At 39.5% G+C, this 18348-nt stretch overlaps 2 long non-coding RNA genes across 2 annotated transcripts in view; one reads left to right on the top strand and one right to left on the bottom strand.

Annotated features, from left to right (window-relative positions):
- Positions 1–1856: 1856 nt before the first annotated feature.
- The window catches only part of LOC111925069 (uncharacterized), a 36617-nt gene continuing 20125 nt past the window's right edge, over positions 1857–18348 (bottom strand). The window contains exon 3 of the long non-coding RNA XR_002862036.2: positions 1857–2913. This is a non-coding gene — a long non-coding RNA (uncharacterized LOC111925069). The remainder of the gene's footprint in view (positions 2914–18348) is intronic.
- LOC147655321 (uncharacterized) lies at positions 6651–10178 on the top strand. Its single transcript, XR_015284127.1, has 3 exons — positions 6651–6812; positions 7344–7485; positions 7610–10178. It is a non-coding gene; the product is annotated as an uncharacterized LOC147655321 (long non-coding RNA).

Here is an 18348-nt window from a genome sequence, read left to right as displayed (position 1 = left end):
GTAATGATTGCAAATGAAGACAAGCTTTGAGAGTGCCAAGTCCTCAATTCCTACTTTCTCACACCCACAAAGCATTATCCCAGGAAAGTAGATGGAGTTGATTAGATTAGGTTGGCATAGAAGATAGAGGTGGATTCAAGTGCAGTATCTAGCAGGGGTTAGTTGACCCACAACTCAGGAGAACAGAAATCTCTGTTCACACTGGCTGAATTGGCTGTACATGGGTCTTGCTGTCGGTTCCAAGGATAGGTCACAGACTGCTGGGGTTTATATAAGGCCCTGTGATACTTATTGTCCTGTTCTAGGAGGACAAAAGACTGGTGTGGGGAACAGCACACAGCCATGTGACCAGCTTAGGCACTGCTTCTGTCTCAGCAGGAATTGGGATGTGAGAGGTGTTGGTTTCTGTGGGGGAAGTGCACCTTTCCCATTAATGCCCAACAGCAGAAGCAAGAAGCCCAGCTCACTAAGCCCCTTTGGAGCTATGCCTCCAGCTCTCTGGCCCCTTTTCAAGATTCCCTGTCCACAAAGATGCCTGCTGTCTCTCTCTGTCCCCAGAGTTATATGGAGGTGAACATGGCCTATTTGGGAACAGGGGAGGAGGTTCCTTTAGTGTTGTTAGTAAGAGAACATTAAGTTCTTCCATTTCCATCTGTGTGACTGTGAAACCTCCTGCAATCCCCTGACATTTTACTTCCTTAGCCTGGCATTTTATGGTAACTGCAAAACTCGATTCTATTGTAAAGTTGGATTTTGCCATCCTAAAGATAAGCACAAGATAAGTTGTAAGTTATTTTGTGCCCATCTTGGCATGTGGCTTTGTGTGAGCTGCTGAGAAGCCTTGGGGGAGAGGACAGGGGAGATCATGGAAGACAACAGTGCCAATCAGCATTGCAGGCTGATTACATTACTTGTACTCAAGTGTGCTTGCAGACATTATGCAGCTGTACCAAAGCCAGTGAAAGTGTCCCCAAGTGCCCTTCTCTGACACATTGCAATGGAGAATCACTGAAACATGCAGTAATCCCAGAAATGCAAGTGGTGTTTGTGACTCTGGTGTGCTCCAGCATGAATTCAGCTGTCTAAACACAAGTGTTTGGTGTCCTTTGAGATTCTTTCAGTGACATCTATGACAGTCCTTGTGGTAGACTTTTCCATCACAGTCCAGCGTCCTATTGAGCAGCAGAAGCTGTGTGACTGTTCTTGTGGGCCCTGGGACAGAGGCTATGCCCAGCAGTTCTGTACTCACCATTTGTTGTCCCAGCTGCACGAAGTGCCTGCCAGGAACAACAGAGAGCTGGGAACTGCTCAGTTCTCTCTTCCTCAACCCCATGTGGAAGGTGCTGGTAGTCTTCAGAAGGTTCCGGTAGCCTTCAGCCAGTCGCCCTCTGTTCTTCCCAGCACACACGACAGAGGAGCTGGAGGCCATGCACATGCCCAGGTACATTCAGTGTGGGGATGCAGCCAGACCTGCTGGAGGTCACAGTGCACAGGGACAAAGTTCTAACCCATGCTCAGCCCTGATGGACACATTTTGTGTGTAGACCAGGAACAAACTGCAGTCATCTATGTGGATCCTCTTGGTTCAACTCACATAGCTGAAGGAGTAGTAGCCTGAGCTGGTGTTACATTACTGATATGATTTTTGAGGACAGTAAGTAACCATGCTCTGAGCCTAATAGCTTTCACAGCATTATTTGTTGAGGATAATAGGAAAAAAAAGTCTTTAACTTTGTGTCTCACAGGTGAGAAATCTGTGTTTTCTCCTCAAGATTGTTACTGCACTTTGTTTTTAGGAATGTCACTTATAAAGACTTCATTATTTTTAATACACGGGAAGAAAGCAAAGAACGATCTTTTAGTTCTGCTTTTATATTTCCACTTTATTGCCTTTTTTCTACTGGTTTGAACATATCTGTTTCACAAGCCTGTAGCAGCAGAAATCTGAGTTATTTGACAGAACTACAGATTCCACATAGAACTTTTTCGCTCTTTTCCCAAGTAGAAGTGAAAACAAAATATTCTGTAATACACAACTGCCTTGTAAGGGGTTTAATGTTTCTTTTTTCTTTCTACTGCTCCAAAAGATGTTTTCAAAGAGTTTTCTTGTAACTGAGTCTGGAAACCATCCACTTTTAATGAGAACTTACTGACACCTAATTGCCATCTGCCTTCTTCAGTTTCTCTCATAAGACTGCTTCATTTCTCCTTTGTGCTCTGAACTGTTCCTCTGTTGCTGCTGCAGTTTATACTCCAAGTAAATTCTGAAGTCTTTGTTATTTAAGTTTTAAGGCCTTTATTCTGTATTTCACCTCTTCCTATAGTGGAACTACACTAAAAAGCCTTTAGAGCCAAATACCTATTAGCTGCAGAATGTAGATGCAAGATTCCTACCACGGTGTGGGTGATGCTTGCTGGTGCAGCTGTTTTACAAATGTCTTTTCTTATCTGATGACACTATCAGAAAGACAATGCAGTACACAGCAAAATGGTGTGAGAAAAGTACTGCAGCTCTCACAAATGAGGAAGTACATGGTATCTTCCACAAATTTTTTGTTGTGCAAGCCATGCCATTAATAAAGCCTCCAAAAGAGCTATTAGTGCTGCCTTGTTGTGACCTTCAGCCCCACGGTGAGTTCACCCTATGTCAGAAGCAAGGACTCTTTCACTGACTGAGGGCTGAATAGCTTGCAAAAATGTTTGGCAAGCCACATCTTAATATGCCTACCTGCTTTCCTGAAAAGAATTACTTTCAAAATTCTACTAACATTTTTAGGTTCTCTGGTTTCCTGAAGGTAAACTTCCAATGGTTCCCCTGCATCATGCTTTTCTTCGTTAAGAAGAAATTCACATCCTAAGATGGTGACCTGTGATCCTTGGTCAGATGTTGATTCTCTGAGATCTTCTTCCAGTCTGAAAACAGCAGAAAGAAAAGTGAGATATGGTACCAGTATAGTATAGTGCGTCTTGTGACATCAGAGCCATTTCTAGTCATTTCCTACCCAGAGGAGAGCAGGGCAGCATTTAAGTGGCGCATCACCTCATAGGCCCATCATGTCAGCTGTGCCTTGATGAACATTTTAAGGCCATAAGGCTCTCTGTCAGGCCATAAGCGGGGCATATTGGTCACTGTTGGCTTCCTAGGAACTCTGTAATTAAATATTTCATACTAATTCAAATCGAGCATCCAATACACACTCCACTGTCAGTTTTTTTTTCTTAAAATGAGTTGAGGTGTAGCATGACCCCAATTGTAGATATTCTGTGTATCAATTTAATGAAACAACAAGATAGTGAGTAACACTGCACAACTGCATTTGGGGAAAATCCATTTGCAATCTTAAATTAAGGTGTTTTGGGCTGTTAAGCCATCTTATTGACAGAAAGCCACTTAACATCTGTGGAATCAGGTGTGGTAAGGACTCTCAAATAATTGTGGTAGCAATTCCAGTACTGTCAACAATTAGTTTTCCTTGTTCATACACCTAATGAAAATAAAGATGGGTGAAATCTCTGTCCTGTGTTCAGTTTCTCATGGGCTTTTTGTATCAGTGAAGATCTGAATTGATACCTGTTAATTCAAGTTATCTCACTGACCATTAGTTACTTTTTATCTCTGTTCATTTCAGTCCCTCTATTGTTCACTGAAGAAAATCATCTGTATGCTGTTTGCATCTGTGACTTGAGGGGTAGTTTCTCTATTTTTATGTACATGAGTCTTTCAAGAGCAATATACTCTCTCTTGGTTTTATTAAGTGTTCTTGCATCAAATATAGTGGTCTTACTATTATCCCAAAGGGCTTAAGTAAGCGGAGCTCTGACTTTGTAGTGTAAGGCATTAGGAATCAGAGCTGCAGTAGCACAAAATGAAATAAGGTGTTGTGCTACTTATGATCCAGGATTTCACTGTTTCTGTGGGTCTGCCCAGGGCAGGCTTGAAATTCTCTGAGGTGGTTATGATCTACACCTCAATCAGAGTTAAGAACGAAGTTTCTTTAACAACATGCAAGAAATAAGCTTGAAAAACAGTTTGCCTGCTATTTTTCTGGTAGTTCTAAACTTTGATACCTGCAATCTTTTTGTAATGTCAAGGTTAGATTCTTGTCCTGCTGGAAAAATTACGTTCCTAAGAAAAGATTACTCTCTCCATCTGAAGTGTTATCTGGCAAAGTTCAACTTCTGTAATGCTGAGTTGATGCAGGACAAAATGACTGATGCCTCTAGTGCTTGTTCTTCTGAATTCCTTCTGAGTAAATTAAAATGAAGAAATAAAATAAAATGAAATTAAATTAAAAAATTGCATCCAGGAAGTACTGGATTTTAAACAATTTAATGAAAAACATAGACACCATTTCTGAGAAGCATTCAAACAATTTTCCCAGAAGACTGCAATTAGTTAAATTTAAATGCTTGTCTATGGACAAAGAGGAAACACAACTTTTATATAAAGTCAGGAATTTATAATTTTAAAATAGAAATCTTAATAGATTTATTTGGGCATCACTATTGGCCCATATTTAAGTATTGCAGATAAAAAAGGAACTACTAAAAAAAGTCATATTTTACACAGAAAGAATTGCCAGTAGTGATAATGGTGATAACAGTAATAATAGTAATGATGATGATGATTTTACAGTTTAAATTGTTACAACAATTGTTAAATTGTCTCCTTTCCTGGTGCTACCCTTCTCTCAAAACCCTGGGCTCTGTCTATTGCTTGTGAGAGTGTATGGTGAAGCAACCACATCTGGAGTCCTTTGCCCTGAACACCATTATATCTTGGTTTTATTCATTCAATCTGAAATATATTTTTGTACCACAGAGTTTCCCAAATAACTCTTCAAGCCCTTCTAGCTCTACAGACCAGAGCCCTGTTGGTCATGGAGGCCTCATCTGGTGCTCTATGACTTCATTATCATTGCAGATCATATTTTGTCATTAACAAGATTTAATTTCTCCTAAAACAACACAAGTTTTTCTGATTGATCATCTCATGCTGTAACCTATTGTTAAAGTAACTTCTGTCACAGAAGTTCTGATTAGGCTAAATTTTATGTCTGTGGACAAACCCTTCAGCAGAATTTCCTTCATCTGTGACTCATAATAAATAACTGGGCTCTGCATTGCATTAACATCCTGTGGTAAAGAAGTGCAGTTCCTGTTACATATTTGAATATTAATTGTCATAGTCCAGGTTCTGTGTACTATTCTAGCAGAGAATTCAGCAGGCACACAAATCACACCTACTGGCACATCTAAATGCAAACAACCATACTCAGGAATTTCATCTTCTGGTAATAAACCACACATACTGGGCAAGTCTTAAATATTCCAAGTAAAGAGTTTCATATTACAGGAAGTAAATAATCAACATCCAATGTTAATTAAATAGACCTCTTGTCTGCCTGATGACACAACAGAAACATTGACGTGGTGTTGTGTCTTCATTGCATTTGAGTTTGCTTCTGTGCCAATGCCAAACATTAACTGATGTGTGTCACCCAAGCATGTCAGTACTGGTTTTCTGCAGTGTTCCCATCAAATTTTCTTCACAAGAATGTGAAGTCATATAAAGAAGATTTTCTGAGATGCTGGCAGCACTCTGGTCCCTGTTGTGCCTCTGTTTTTCTCAGAGCTTGGGGGTTGTGTCTGCAGTATTGTGATTTTCTCTTGGCCATGCTGTAAACCATGTATGTACTGCTCTAACAGCTTGAACAGTGTGAGTTGCTCTGGATGGCAATGACTATACTCTTCTTTCATGTCACATCTTGTTCAGGCAGTATGAGCTCTCTGCAGCTCTTCTGAAAGCAGGTCTTTCAGTGTTTCGTGTGCCAAATTTGCGAGCTCACCTGTAACCACCACTTGTCATAAAAGCATCAATGCATGAAGCAGCAGGTTCTGTAATAGCCCAAATACCATATCACATTTATCACCAAGAAAAGGGATTGAAGCCTCTTTCCTGCATTCCAGCTTAATGCACAAAGAGAATGTGTCCTTTTCCCTCTTGAAAGATTAATGTTACACATTGTAAGTATCTATTTTTAAAATAAAAGTAGCTATTTTTAAAATATTCACAATTTTTCAGACTTTGGAGAGATGGTGGATGTGCACTGATGTTCTTTTTTCTGAATCATTTGGCATCTTGACTGAAGGTAAATCCAGGCTTCACAGTGTTTCTTCCAAATGCATAAAAGTACTGATGTAACATGGTCATGGCAATTGCATGACAGAAAGAGTCTAACAATAAGTAGACTGAGACAGGGCAGTCAGGAGAAAGAGTCTGTCCTTCCCCTGCTGCCCAAGGATGCCCGATCAATGCCCTTCACAAGGGGAACACCAACTGGATTTTTTTTTTTTGTAGATGAGTATTTTCTACCACATAGAACTGGAATTGCTGAGCTATCTTCTCTTCCTAGATTATCTGATTTATATGTCCCATGACAGTTCTTAGGATACAGTAAAACACAAAGTATCATAGGCTTTGATCCTCCTGCAAGAGGATGTTTGGCTCTCTACAAGAAGCTGAATGAGCCTAGACAACATTTGCTTCCATTCCTTTGATCTGAAGGACGCTGCTTGTTAGTGAAGACAGCTGATTCTAATCACAGTGGAGGGCTCTTATTTGCTGTTCTTTCACACTCACACTCTTCCTCCAAAAAGGAGAAGAGGATGGAAATACTGGGTGTAGAAGCACAAAGCACTTACTGGGCTACAGTATCTGTGAGAGTCACTTTGCCAGTACAGGTGATGGAGTGTCGTTTCATCTTACTCCCTGGAGAATGAGAGAGAAGTGGAAAGGGGGAAGCAATTCTGTGGGTTTCATTGAAAAATTGTACAGGTGGTTGCAGACAGTGCTTACTCATTACTCAGCAGTGAAATTACAATGGTCAGGAAATGCAGAATTTGAGAGCAGGTGGTTGATGGGACAAGACTGGCTGGGGAACAAGAAAATAGAAATCCCGTTTGACCTCTGCCAATTTTTTTTGCTAATGTCTGTATTTACATTTGCTGCTGGATTTTTTTCCAATTTTTCAGTGAGTTGCCATTTTCAGTGAGGAGCTCTGTGACATCACTTTGCATCAATATACTGTATTTTTTGTACATTTGGATATAGTTCACTTTTTCAGCTATGCATCAAAAATCTAAATCTGTTTGCCTTATCTAGAAATGACAGAGTTGGCTTTTTGGTTTTATTTTTTAGAGACAGCCATCTGTCTATCTCAAGCTTATTCAGAGTTCCCACAGGCAAAGTATTTTTAACTATATCAATTATAGTTGTATCAACTGTTTTGTAATTATTGCCTCGTAGCTCTTCCCTGCTGTATCAACATCTCTTTTTCTAGTCTCTTTTTAGAGAAATCATGATCTTGTTCCTGTCACCCAGAGGAAGAATTTTTAATATATTATTTTTGGAAGAGCAAGTCTTTATAAAGATGTATTTTCATGTGTGCTTCTACCTACTGCTGCCTAAATATCCTGTCCAAGGTATAGGTACATTTCTTCCTCATCAAACTCTTTCATTATAACAGTGAAAAGCATATGTTTTATATTCACAGTCCCTATGAATCTCTTTAATTCACTCTCATTTTCTCTGAACATTTAAATCAAGAAAATAATGAATGAAAGAGAAGTCAAATAAAATGACCTGCTGCTACTGGCCCTGATTCCACACCATAAAATATTCTTAGGTAAGTAATCTGAGGATTTTGTTTAGCGGACATAACTTTTTATTACTAGATTCCTTCATTTCTTACACAGCATTTTCCACATATGTTTAATATCTTCCTTAAATACCATATAATTGCACTCTGAAGACACATGGGATTGTCTCCCATCTCTGCATCAGCAAATACTACATTTTCCTGCCAAGATCATGTAAATGTGAAGACTGAAAGTCATCTGACACAATCTAGCATCTACTTCCCATTTGTCTTTCACTCAAGGCAAGGCATACACTGTTTTATTCAAGATAACAGTTTTCAGGAAGGCTAATATCTCTGTCTCTAACTCTGAATAAAAATTACATTGGGAATACTCCTTGGCAACATTAGTAATGAGGAGTGAATTTTTGGAGTAGAAATAATTTTAATTACATTTGGTTTTCTCCAGAGACTGAGATTGTCATGTCTTTGAAATAATCTAATACATTTTGCATCATAGGGCTCTGAATATATTTTTCTATGTTATTAAGTCCATTATTTATTATTTAGTTTAATACTGCAGTAACTATGAGCTGCATTTCCTGCAGAAGCTAATAAAGTACAGAACCAGGCAAGTATTGCAAAGTTGCTTCACAGAGTCCTCTGTAAATCTCCCCTTTTAGGCTTTTGGATTTCTATGAATATGGGATTGGCAGAGGATATTACCTCCTGCTGATAAAAAGGATGTAAGGTTCAGAGAAACTGCTTCTGAGTTCTCCAGCAAAAATCTGCATGGAGTCTTAGGAAAACACAAAGTTCACCTCCTTCTCTGGTGGGTAGAAGATGACCTATTCTATAAAATAGGTGTTTGTAAAATCAAATAATTCGTTTGCTGGAACAAATATTTAGGAGTATAAAATATGATAGGAGGGCAATGACTGAATTTTTTCCAGCTGGTTGGTCCTGAAATACTGCCAACACATATTAACAATTTCTAAGATAAGTAGGACTGGGACATCTGTCCTCTCAATTGTCCACTTCAATAATAGTTCCATGAGCATCATGACCAGTTTTGTTAACCTTCCTATTATTGTTTCTCTAACTAATCATGTCACCAAATATCTGCATGGATATAGCCTACAGTAGTAATTAAAGCTGTGAACAGACTTGGCATGCAACTAACCTGTTACCCATCTCACCACACCCATCTGGCATAAGGCTGTGGGTTTCATGCTAAGAGCATTGATGATTACAGGTTTGGGGACAAAGAACAACTGGAGTCTATATCTGCAGATACAGAATGGAAAGTGCCTAGTGTGGCAAGCTGGTCTGCTCTTAGCTGGGATAGATATAATTTTTATGTAATAGCTAGTACAGGGCTATGTTTTGGATTCAGTGTGAGAATAATGTTGATAACACACTGATGTTTTGGTTGTTGCTCAGCTGTGCTTACCCTGAGTCGAGGACTTTTCAGTGTCTCATGTGCTGCCTGTGAGGAGCTGCACCAAAAAGTGGGAGGGAGCATGGCTGAAACTGCTGACCTGAACTGGCCAAAGGGATATTCCATATCGCAGAACGTCTCGCCCAGTATATAAACCGGGGGAATTACCTGGAAGGGGCCAATTGCTGCTGGAGGACAGGCTGGGCATCAGGTGGGAGGAGGAGTGAGCAACCATATTGTGCAACTCTTATATTCCTTGGCGTTTCTCTCCCTATATCCAGCTCCTTTTAATCACAATTATTATTAGTAATAGTATCATTACTACTGGTATTATTATCATCATCATAATCATTATTATTATCATCTTTTACATTGTTTCAATTGTAATTGTAAGGGTCTAGTTGGAGGCCTCTCACTAGTGATTTCCCCAAAGTTCAATACCGGACCTAGTATCCTTGAACTTATCAATGACTTCGATGAAAGGGGCAGATGGTTCCTCAGCAAGTTCACTGATGACACAAAGCTGTGAGGAGTGGCCGATACCCCAGAGTGCTGTGAAACCTTCAGAAGGACTTTGACAGGCTGGGGAGATGGGCAGAGAAGAACTGTCTGAAATGCAACAAACAAAACTGCAGGGTGCTGCCACTGGGAGGATTAACCCCAAGCACCAGTACAGCCCAAAGGCTGATCTGCTGGAAAGCAGCTCTGAGGAGAAGGACCTGGGGTTCCTGGAGGACAACAAGCTATCCACGAGCCAGCCCATGGTATCCTGGAATGCACAGGATGAGCATTGCCGGGCAGTCAGGAGAGGTGGTTCTGCCCCTCTACTCAGCCCTGGTGAGGCACATCTGGAGAGCTGTGTCCAGTTCTGGTTTCCTCAGGGCTTGAGAGACACAGAGCTCCTGGAGCAAGTCCAGCAGAGGGCAACAAAGGTGATTACCTTTGTGATTACCACCTACCTGTTCCCCTTACTACTGACTGAACATCTGTCCAATTACAGAAGTGTGGGGCAAAGAAACAAAATAATAATAAATAATCATTATAAATAATAACAATAACACAATAATAACAACAATAATAATGACTCACAGGGTCACTCAGTTCTGTTTTGTCCAGCTGGGAAAACGGTGCAATAGCTGTTACTTTGTGAAATTCATGATCTGCATCAGGCTATGGCCTAAAGTATGAGAATGCATCCCAACATACTAAACTTTAAGCCTATATTAGATAAAGAATGAGCTCCATTATAATGGACCATAGGAAACATGGAGTTCCATGTTAATATAAGAGTATAATAAGAGTTCCAAGAACTTATCAGTGTTCCTGGAAGGCAAATATTAAATAAAACTCTTATGGCCTACGACCATATGTTGCAGAGTAGACAAAAGAAAGAGCAATACTTCAATTTCCCCAGACCACCAGTATGACTCCAAACCTGACTGAGGATTAGAACAGGATATATCAAGCAAGCACCTAAGAATTTAATGACACTAGAACCACCACTGTCTTCCATTTACATTCTCTTAGGTTATTCAACATCCAGAGTTTCATGAAAACATGACATAATCCCCTTTTGCATTCATTCCACTGCAGAAGCTGGATATTTACTAATTATAGCAACATTTTCCTTCTGCTAAGAATGACCCTCATAAATAAATCTAAATATGAATAAATCTAAATCTAAATTCAAATAACCTAAATATAAATAGGGACTAATATGAATGTCATGTAGATACAGTGTAAATATGATGCAAACAATCAGCAAGCCATCTTTCATAGTCTCTTGAAGATCCCAAAATACCAAGTACCAAAGACTAATATACATATATATACATATATTTTTGGATGTTTAGAAGTTGTCTTCTAAATTTCTAGGCTTATAAAGACTCATGATTGTTTTATAGCATTTGATATTAGACCAGCATTTTTAATTCACGTAAGCAATTCTTCTCCCTTTTTAACAATTTCCCGTGAATATAAGGAACAATCAATCCTCTTAAAACTTTGATTTACCTAAGCTAAATAAACCCTAATCTCTACCTTTCTCCCTATAGAATGAAAACTCCATTTTCCAAAGCCTTCTGTGTTCTTATTCCAATTTAGTTTTGTTTTGCTTTGCTTTTCTTCAACATAGGTATGAATAGAACACTATATTCCAAAGTATTTCAGTGTCTTCTGCAGAAAGGTTTTCTTGTGAGATTCTCTACTTTCTTGCTGTTCATAATATCTCCCAACTTTGTGTCATCTGTAAATTCCATTAGCAAATAATTTGATTGTCTCCTAGGCCACTAATACGAAGAGCATAGGTCCCAAGATTGAGGTAGTAACCACTGTCAGCCTAGTAAATATTTCCAAAATAAGATTTAGGGCATTTTTTTCCCCCTTAAACAGCTCTTTATCCATTTCACATTAATCCCTCATACTTCACAAACCAAAACTTTTCCAGTCCTTGGAGACAAGGATACAGAAAGAGGTGTATATGTATGAAATAGGTTGTTCTGGTGTTTGCTCATTATTTTTCATCTGAGTATTAGAAATACTTGAGATTATTTTGTCTATGATTAGAACAAGATTGAAATTAGTTCTTATTATTAGACAAATTGCTGGATGTCCACAAGAATCCTGTATTGTCTATCTTTACCACATAAATAATAATAGCTGTTTTCTCTGGCTATGAATATTACATGTCAAAGTTAATCTTCAATTCCCTTTGCTGTTTTTTTCAGCATTTTTTTCTGCTCCTTTAAAATAACATAGAAATTCTTTTGAGCATGCTAAGTGTCCACCACCTCTTGCAGGCAGAGTTAATGTCTCCTTGGAGCTTTCCATTAATCCCACAGTAGTAGAGTTTCATTCTTTCATTTGTAAAATTTTCTTTCTTTCTGCATAACTATGTGCACAGTCTGCAGTGCAAATCATTATTTCTAGATTATGTGTCTTCTGCTGGAAGAAATTATCTTCTGCAAGTATTTTTCTAGTGGTGCTTTGTACAAAAAGATTTCCTGGGCTTTCTCCTCTTATTCCTCCTACATACCATCTTTGATCAGAAATATCTCAGAAAGGTAGAAGGATATTAGCCAGAGGAAAAAAATGTCTTATCATTACCCCTAATAGCTCCATGGCAGAGATTCAGCAACAGGAGTTTTGCTTTTGGGATGTGGGCTGTAATGAAGAGCACGACACATGCATCTCTGCAGCTGCACATTACTCTTGTTGTCAGCACTTTTAAGAGCCAGAATACTTTGACCACAGCTCTGCAATGTGAACATCCCTCAAAGTAGGGGAGCTTCACACTAGCCTTCTGGTTTGTCCAAAAGAAACACTTTCTTCGACAGCAGTGGTCTAGCAAGAATCAAGAATCCATTAGTGCTATCCCAAAATGACCTGTCCTAACAAAAAAAAGTGTTAAGAAAGCAAGTTAGTCAAAAAGAAACAAAAAATTGTTTTCCCTTGAGAGTGTAAGCAAGTGAAAATATCGTGAGACTGTTTTAATGGGCATGTGGTACCAGTGTGACTGTGTGAATCAACACATACAGATAACCACGGTGACCAAACCATAGCTGAGATACAAAGATTCAGGTTTTTTCATTACCTGGCTAACAATGTTGGACAGCAGAGACAGGTGGGGACACAGGGTCCCTCAGTTCATCCTTGCACACAGCAGTGGAGCGGTGGGTTAGGCATTGCCTGCTCCAAAGGGCTTCTCACACACACAGTTTATCACAGGGCTTTAGGACCCTTCTCTCTCTCTCTCTCTCTCTCTCTCTCTCCCAGCAGGAAGCTCAAGCATATCCACACAGGAATGCCACCTCTTGAAACAGGCAGAAGAACAACAATATCAGCCATAAAACATAGTTTTCCCACACTGACGTTTTTAGCATTCCCAGCTGCAAGGTCACTTTGAGAGAAGCTATTCCATCCTCTTTGCCAAATCATCTGGTTTTAACCCTTTCCTCCCAACAGTGACATATGCAGCTTGTGATAAGTCACAGAATCAGAGTACAGCTGCCTTTGACACCATGAGAGGAGAGCAGAGGATACCCACACGTTTTCCCATGTCGTGTTGCCATGCTGTGTTGTAGTGTGTGATCAGAGCTCAGTGACATTTTTTGATGAGCAGGAATGGGAAGGAAGGTCTTAATGGCTTATCAGAACCATTAAGAAAATTGGATAGGTGGAACCAGTGTCTCAGAGCAAAATGAAACATTACTGTATGACTCCTGAGATTGCACAGCTGCTCATTTATTAAAGATGCAGCACTCCTGCTACAGCCTGTGAACCACTTGCTAGCACTGTCCATTTCAGAAAAGTCATCACTAAATTCTTTCATTCTCATTCTGTTCTGTTATAAAGATCTTGTGTATTTTCACATCTGGGATTCCTAATTGATCAAACACTTAAATCACATAGGGGTAAATTATCTTCTTTGAGAGGGGAATGTACAATGAAAGACAAAAAGGTCCAATAATTTTGGCTGTCTTTTAGTGTTACAGAAAAGAAAACAGAGTGTAAATTGAATGTAATTTTGCTTTAATTAAGAAAAATAAAAATAATTGTATATTCTATTCCCATTTGTGACACTTTGTTGTATGCTTGACGTACAATTAAATTGCAGTGAGACAATTTCAGAAGCTAAATTCTTGGTGGATTTGCTGAAGAGAAGACAGCTGTCTTGGACAACAATCATCTGAGATAATTTAATTTATGATCTTTGCATCCTGTGCTTTTTCACTTCTTTTCTTTTTTGCTTGAATTTTTACATATTTATCCCATTTTGAATCCTTAGTTAACATTCACCTAGTTCTCTTTCTTTTTCTTCTTAATTCTGCCTTGTTTTCTATAGACACTTTTCTTACTTTGCCTATTTCACCTCTCTTTTTACCTGTCTCACATGCACCTGTGAAAGGCCACTGAGGAGATCTTGTAAATAATCAGATGAGATCTGATTTTCATAAAAATATTTGGATGCATTGTTAGGTGATGTCGAATAATGATCGCACCCTTTTGCACAGCCTTTGGAAGAGATCAGGCAATGCAAAGGACTTGACCTTGACCTTACTACCTGAATGGCAATGATTACGTATAGATGTTGCATGTTCCAAAAATCATCCAAAATAGATGTGCTACACTGTGTTCAGTGGCTGTTTGGGGATAATTTATTCTTGACATGACAGAATGCAGTTTACAAATTGTATCCTGTATACCTAATGAGACAATTGTTTCAGGAGAGTCTGAGCTATCCAGCAAAATAGACACAGAGCAAACGGAAGCCTGTGCAGAAAAGGATGAGCATGTTTGTTTAACCTGACAGGGTCCTGGTTAGGCTGTCATTTGCTTGCATGTAACTTCCACTGGTGGAAAATGAGGTCTCACAAATTTGCCCAAATAAATGATTTAAGCCAGTTTTCCCAAGGCTGTCTACAGCATATTTGGACTCTCAGAAGATGTTGCTTTTCTCTGAATATAAAGCTTGAAAGTAAGGGTGAGTAAATTGAAAATGGGTGGGGGGAGAGGGACAGATATTTCTTTCCAATGGCAGCGCGAGAGTGCTGTCTCTCAAAGAAAGGAGACAGCCAAGAGCTGAAATTGAAGTTGTAAGTAGAAATGGCTTCCAGATCAGTGTAATAAAGTGCATATATTTAACTCATTCTTTTTAGTTTACAAATGTTTGTTGACAGGAGTGACAAATATAATGTGCATACGAGACTGAGGAGCAGGAATGAAACATTCTGTCTCCACTTAAAATAGTGTCCTTGTAAACCAAGCAAATACACACACCTGCACATTCCTCACAAGTTGTCCAGCTGAAGCTCAGAAGATGACTCATGTTCTGCTTGACTGGAACACTTGCTAAGGTAGGCCTGTGTGGACTCAGTGATTCGTGCCATGGGATGTTTAATCACCAGGAGTAGCAATGTTGCAATGCAGCAATTTTAAGTAAAGACTTTCTTCATTCCAAGCAACAGAAAAAGATATACCAACAGATTTTTAAATAACCAGTGTTATTCTAAAAACCGAAAAAAGCATAAATACAGTTCAATATGAGCTGGGAAGGAGGGAGAACCTAAACACCACTGCAGGTCTGGATGTGATGCATCAGCTGGATACTGCATCAGCTGATCTTCTCAGGGTCTCCTCAGTAATGGCATAGGTCAATTCCTGTGGGGCAGCCCTTAACCAGAAAATGTTCCTGGATGAGGCCAGCACTGGTTTTGACATGGGTATCATACATTAATAATATCAAACAACATGTATTAGTCTTTAAACAGCCAGCTTCCAAGATGTGTCTGGCTGACATTTTTGCATGGAAATGGGACTGGAGAAGAAACCATGATACCATGTGATACCTTAAGTTGCTATTGGATAGTGAACCCAGTGCATGTGGAAATGTATAGATCAAAAACACAGCAGTAAAAACTAAGAAGAAACTTATAAAAAATAAGAAAGTTCTATCTCTTTGCCTTTTTTTTGCTATAATTTGATATACTTACTCAGTTTCAAAGGATAGTAATAGTGTGTAATTACTCTTTAAAATGACATCTATTTTTAGTAAGTTTGAATTATTTGGAACACCAGAATGGTTTGAGGACACATTGTTCAGTGAGCGGGGCCCGTCAGTGCTGTGTGTCTGCGTGAGAGAGGGGTGGGAGGTGCTTTTGCCACCACTCTCTGCAAGATGCAGAGCTGAACCAGGACAGGTGGACAGAGCAGGAAACAACATCAGTATGTCACTGAGACTTCAGAAGGGCTGTGAAATCCTGACTGTCATGAGTTCTCATCCTCTGACTAACAGTTCTAGCTGGCTGGCTAGTAGTCATTAAGTACTTATGTCAAATGTCAGTGTTGAAACCGAGTTTAACATGAAAAGAAAAATATTTCAATCAATGGTAATTTTTGCATTGAATCAATGAAGACTAGGATTTTACCATGCTTTTTGTCAGAATAACACTAGGTAGACCAGGACATAGTCATTACTTTGTCAAATAATGTCCTTTGATTTCTGTGGTGATTTCTTTAATGTTCATTAAAGAAAGTGAGGAAGGAAGATGGTTGTCCGTAGTGCTTTTTGCTAGAAATGGGCTCAAACCTAGAATGAAGTTTGGAGCTAGTGCTCTACTTAGTGCTTCTTTTTCTTTGGAAACATACAGTAGAGTAGAAAATAGTTTTTCCTTTGCTTTTCTGATGTTTAATTTTGATTCCATAGGGGCAAGTGCTTTGCAAATATCTTTAGATGTTCTGTGCTGTGAGGAGAAATCTAGAGGGACCTGGGCAGGCTTGAGAGGTGGGCCTGTGTGAACTTCATGAAGTTCAACACGTCTAAGTACAAGGTGCTGCACCTGGGTCAGGGCAATCCCAAGCACAAATACAGGCTGGGAAGAGATTGTATTGACAGCAGCCTTAAAGAGAAGGACTTGGGAATGTGGGTAAGAAGCTCATCATGATGTGCACTTGCAGCCTGGAAAGCCAATTGTGTCCCCAGCTGCATCAAAAGCAATATGATCAGCAGGAAAAGGGAGGGAATTCTGCCCCTGTACTCCACTCTGGTGAGTCCCCACCTGGAGTACTCGTCCATTTCCAGGGCCCTCAATGTAAGAAGGACTGGTACCTGTTGGGATAAGTCCAGAGGAGGGCTACAAGGATGATGAAAGGGTTGGAGCACCTCTCCTGTGAAGGCAGACTCATAAAATTGAGGCTGTTCAGTCTGGAGAAAAGAAGGTTCTGGGGGAACTTACAGCACCTTCCAGTGCTTCTAGTACATAAAGGAGCTACTAGAAAGCTGGAGAGGGACTTTTTATGAGGACATGTGGTGATCAAACAGGGGGAATAATCCTAAACTGAAAGAGGATAGATTTAGTTTGGAAATAAAGAAGAAATTCTTTCCTGTGAGAGTGGTGAGACACTGGAACAAGTTGTCCAGAGAAGTGGTGGATGCCCCATCCCTTGAAATGTTCAAGGTCAGGCTGGGCTTTGAGTAACCTGGTCTAGTGGAAGATACACCTTCCCATGTCAGGGATGTTGGAATTAGATGATCTTTAAGGTTCCTTACAACCCAAACCATCCTATGGCTCTATTTCATAAATCCTTTCAACACAGAGAAGATTCAGAAAGGAGTCCTGCTCTTTTTTTTTTCCTTCTGCACCAATAATATATATATCTCAGAAACTGAGTCCAAGATTTTAAAGAACATATACATGTCAATTTCAATTGTATTTTCTATGTTGTCTTCTCTGGATGGAGGGGGAAATAATAATCAAATACAAACAAAAAAGATAACATGCTAGCAAAAGAAAGAGAAACCTAGTATCATTTCCCTACATGGAATCATATTGTATCTGTATTTTGAAACTGAAATAAAAATGCTATTGTCCTCTTCTGTTTCTGCAACAAGGTTGCACAAGATATAGGCACAAAAAGCAGCTTCGCTCCAGTTGTCTAATTGGACAGAAGTAGTTGCTGAATGCCAGCCTGACCTAAATGGAACTGAAGGATTTTCACCAGCCTTTCATCCTTTTGTATTTTCCAAGGTTAATCTTCCTTCCTTTGTGATTCCTTCACTAGGCTGCAGCTGGGAGAACAAGAGGTACAGCAGAACTCAGAGCATCTTTCCATGCCTAGCTCATAAGGAAGTGGTTTGCTTGAGGCAAGAGCTAAATGACCTGTTCATAATCCATGTTTTTCAATTAATTTCATCCTTTCTCTTGCACATCAGTTTGTCATGAAGAGACCAGATTATATAAATACATTCCTCATCTATCATTTGATGAATGCTTCAAGAGAAAATAAAGTAACTGCCTTTGTAGTTACTGATAAAACTGATAAAAACTGTCACTTCAAGGCTATTTGACACTCATTAAGGCATCTCTGCTGCAAGTACAACTAAGCGGATGGGCTTGTCGGGACCACTCTGAAGTTGTCCCCTGGAAAGGACAGAGCAACAGGTAGCATCTACGTTGGAAGTAAACTTTTGAGCTTCAGTCACTGCTAACCAGCTAAGTTGGTTCAAATTATCTCTACAATTCCAAACTAGAGATGGAGGATGCACCCAGCCTGTTGCGTTTTTCATGTATATGGGAGCAAGAAATACGGCCAGAGCAAAAGTTAGAGCAGGGCTGTGTTTTGTCTCTCCCTTTGCCCTGAGGTTGTCATCCTTCCCCCTTTTCTTAATACAGTACCTAAGTAGAGATGTTGAAGGCGTAACTTGGAAGGATAAAATACTGTAGATTATATCCAGCCCACCAGTACAATGAAGTCTGCTGCAGAGGCATA

This window comes from Cyanistes caeruleus, chromosome 1 (assembly GCF_971803275.1).
Source record: "Cyanistes caeruleus chromosome 1, bCyaCae1.hap1.1, whole genome shotgun sequence".
In the NCBI taxonomy this organism is placed as follows: domain Eukaryota; kingdom Metazoa; phylum Chordata; class Aves; order Passeriformes; family Paridae; genus Cyanistes; species Cyanistes caeruleus.
Note: the sequence above shows the minus strand (reverse complement) of the source record. Positions and strands in the feature narration are given on the sequence as shown.